Source organism: Dioscorea cayenensis, chromosome 7, assembly GCF_009730915.1.
Source record: "Dioscorea cayenensis subsp. rotundata cultivar TDr96_F1 chromosome 7, TDr96_F1_v2_PseudoChromosome.rev07_lg8_w22 25.fasta, whole genome shotgun sequence".
Taxonomy (NCBI): domain Eukaryota; kingdom Viridiplantae; phylum Streptophyta; class Magnoliopsida; order Dioscoreales; family Dioscoreaceae; genus Dioscorea; species Dioscorea cayenensis.
In genome coordinates this window covers 1,005,190-1,009,129 of record NC_052477.1, presented here as the reverse complement: position 1 = coordinate 1,009,129, position 3,940 = coordinate 1,005,190, and the positions used below count along the sequence as shown (strand labels likewise).

Here is a 3,940-nt window from a genome sequence, read left to right as displayed (position 1 = left end):
ATGTATAGCATATATTAATCTGTTTAATATTCAAAGTGGTGGTCTCCCAGTGTCTTTATCCTGCGAGGTAGGCTGAGAAGGTCCTATTGAAGCATTTGTAAACATACGCGCAGGATTAAACATTTCCATCATTTGTTCAAGATACTTCTTGATATCCGCCGTATCGCTCGCTTGCTTCTCTACTTTATCCTCTAAGTTGATTATTCTGTCTTTCACTAGTGTCACTTCTTCACGTAAATTGTCAATTTCAACTGGAGTTTGTTCACGTTCATGATTCGGACGACTACAAGCCGAGTATGATGCATCTCCAGCATTGATGGAAATAGATATGAAATTCTTACCACGTGGCGTGATTCCAAACCCCATAGAAATGAGTGCGTGTAGTACCTTGTCCCTCCAATTGCATCACACCAAACTTCGGGGTCAAACTCGAGGATGATTGGCTTCATCAGACCATACTTTTGACTCATTGAAGAAGTATAAGCTTCCTATAAAAATAACAAACCAATTAGATCAACATATACTTCAAAAATTAATTTATAAACTAGCTAGTTGCAATTTTCATTAATATACATATCAATGATCCTACATTTCTACATCACAATAAAAAGTTGACAATAAAAAAAAAAATTGTGATGTAATAATCCCCATACAAGAAGCATATTCAGTTTTTGGCACAAGAAGCATGCACAAATAGAAATACATGCAATTGTAAGAAAACATATGTAAATTCTCCTATATGGCCATGATGGAAAGCACACCATGATTAAATTCTATAAATACTATCTCTAAAAAAAAGTAGCACATTTATTCACCAATAAAGTGAAAAGAAATATTAAGAACATAGACAACCACATAAGAAAAGAAGTGCACATTATCAAAGGCATACACTTACACAGACATTCTTGGACTTATGATCAACAAAATCACCTTGACCTTTCTCACGTTTGTGGGTGCGGTTGAACAATTCTCCATAGGTTGGTTTTCGGTTTAGTTGTTTTTCCTACATGACAATATTAAATAAGAGATTATAAAGACACGTTCTAGTAAAATTTAAAATATGAATTGTGTACATACCATCCTCTCCGCATGAACCATAAAAGGGATCGATCCACCGGTATGCTTGGTGATGCTTCCATCCTTCTAGATCAATATCTTATCTTTTTATTTTTTATATATAATATAGTTGTAATATTTTATTTTTTAAGTATTTTGTTATAATCTAAATATAATCAAAAGTTAGTTTTTAGATATTTTTAAAAACTATTACTAATTATTATTATTATTATTATTATTATTATTATTGGTATTAGTATTATTAATAATAGTAAATAATAGTTTATATTTGAAAGTAAGTTAATAATATTTATTTTTATCAATGTTTACATTAATTTAATGGAGTGATGGATTCTCATGTGATTTGAAATTTTGAACCAAGGGTAGAGATGATTTTGGACAAGAATCAAATGGTTGAGAGTAAAGCCCACATATTTATTTAATTAGCAAATTATTAATAATTAAATGGACATTAGTATAAAAAACAACTAAAATTGTAAACTTATATTAATTATCTTGCATATTTTTAATATTTCTAAATTTTGTAAATAATTTATTAACTAAATAAAAAATTAGAGATTAAAATTGAGACCATGATTTCATGAATTAAAAAAAAGCCTTTTTTATTATTTTTAGTTGAAAACGTATTTATATTAAATATATATACAATTAATTCCGGCGTTACAATCTCCCATTATTATTTAATTATTTTTTTTAATTTTAATATAATAATTTAAATTAGAAATAAAAATATAGTGGGAGGGGTTAATAACCCCGCATCGGGGTTAGCACTTAGTAACCCCCGCCCGGGGGTTATATCTCCCATTTAAAAATAATTGATTATATTATTGTTTTATTAATTTTTAATATAATATTTAAATAATAAGAATAAAAATATAGTGAGATGGGAGGGGGTTGATAGCGCCGGCATCGAGGTTATTGATCAATCTTATAATAATAATTTTCAAAAATATTAACAACTTATTTTAAATCATAGAAATAAAATTAATTCTTTTCACCAATGGAACTTCCAACGGAAATTATCACTGACGAAATTTTCCGTTGGTGATAAAATTATATTCCGTCACTAATATGTTCTGAGGTGTTAAAAATTGTTCGTTGGAATTCCGTCACAAATTCCGTCAGTGATATTACCAATGGAAAAAATTCCGTTGGAAAAATTCCGTTGGAAAAATTCCGTCAGTGATGCGACTGTTTTCTTGTAGTGAGATAGTGTATCTATTTTGCATGCTCAGATAATAAAGTTTGGTATTCTTGAATTCGATTTTGTATCAGTTATAAATTTTTTTGTTCTCCTATTTAATGTAAATTGCAGCAACAAATCATTGTAAGAACCGAGTGATAAATTTTGGTCACTATATGAAAGTTTGAATTGTTCTTTGGGTAAACTGCATTTGTAATACAATCCAAACACTACTCTAGTAATTCAATCAAAACATATTCTCTATTCATAATACACTTAAAATATAGGCACAGGATGGAGCAGGAGAAGGAGGTCATGATGATGGACGGAGGCGAGACTTCTCCGGTTATGAGGTGGCAATAATGTCGTTGGCAAAGAGTGCACAGAGGAGGGAAAGAGGGGCCACGTTGCATTAGAAGGATGTCATGATCATGGACGGAGGAGAGACTTCTCCGGCTATGAGGTAGCAGTTCGGTGGTGTTGGCTCATTTTGGGGACGTGAAATAGAGGCAACGGTGGCGGTGGCGGCTCATAAGGGGAGAGTGGTGCTGGTCGGCAACGGTTTGGGAGAAGATAGGGTTATCAGGTTTGGGTTTGAGATAACATGCGCCCAGATCAGATATGACGTGGCATAAAAATCCAACTACGAGACAATGATTTGTGTTATTATAATTTTTCTAATATTTTAATCCACGTCATCATAAACAAATGGAGATTTGGACGGCCGTTGGTCGAGGGGACTTGAGAGGAACCAGCGTAGTTTTTATACCATATATATATATATATATTATATGAGTATCCTGCTCATTTGTCTATAATTTTTCTCATTTATAACTTATACTCATTTTATATGCTTGAGAAATTTAATGGACCTCACATAGCTAGGGGACACGTTGATCGATCAAATTTGTATAGTTTTTAATAATTTATAAATGCAAATATAAAATATTAAATATCAATATAATTAAGTAAATATAATACTTTGGTAACGAAGGGTTGGTTTTCCTTTTCTTTTTCTAATGAAGGATGGAGGCTCATAGTTCATCTTGCCTAGTTCTAAAACACATGCCAATAATTATAGAAGGGGAATGTGAAGAAGTGAAAACTAAAGATAAAAGTTGAAGAGGAAGGGAGGAAGACTCAATTAGAGATTTGAATAGAGATTTTTCCAATATCAATCTTTAATGCGATCAAAAGCTCTAATCCTACTTATGCATGAAGTAATAACTAATGAAGAAGAGTGGCATATAGGCACTATTATCATCCCAATTTTTAAATTTAGATTAATTATGTCCAATTGGTATAAAGTTAAAAGAAACAAAAGCAGTCGGAAGATAGCTAGGATGACAAAGATAAAAGAGGAAGGAAATAACTATAAAAAAAGGTAAGGAAAAAGGTACGGCAGATCAGTGCGAAGCACTCATATATATCACCCTAAAAATTCTCATTCACTATCTCCGTATGGGGAACAAAAATAAAATAGAATAAGTTAAAATAGAAAAAAGTCTGCTAGACAAATCTCATGATTCTTTGCTCATAACTAATAGGGACCTAATACACGTGCCAATCTTGTAAGAAAGTGTGCACAAAATAAAGTATTAATTCTCAAGCAAAATGAAGTCTACTAGTATTAATGGACATTTTAGCAAGCCTAATCTTGTGTACTACTAGACTAACCTT

At 31.5% G+C, this 3,940-nt stretch overlaps 1 long non-coding RNA gene across 1 annotated transcript; it reads right to left on the bottom strand.

The window, feature by feature from the left end:
* Window positions 1-450: 450 nt before the first annotated feature.
* LOC120265876 lies at window positions 451-1,150 on the bottom strand. The gene is made up of 3 exons (XR_005537781.1): window positions 1,078-1,150; window positions 896-1,003; window positions 451-488 (listed from the first exon to the last, which is right to left on the bottom strand). It is a non-coding gene; the product is annotated as an uncharacterized LOC120265876 (long non-coding RNA).
* Between the last annotated feature and the right edge of the window lie 2,790 nt (window positions 1,151-3,940).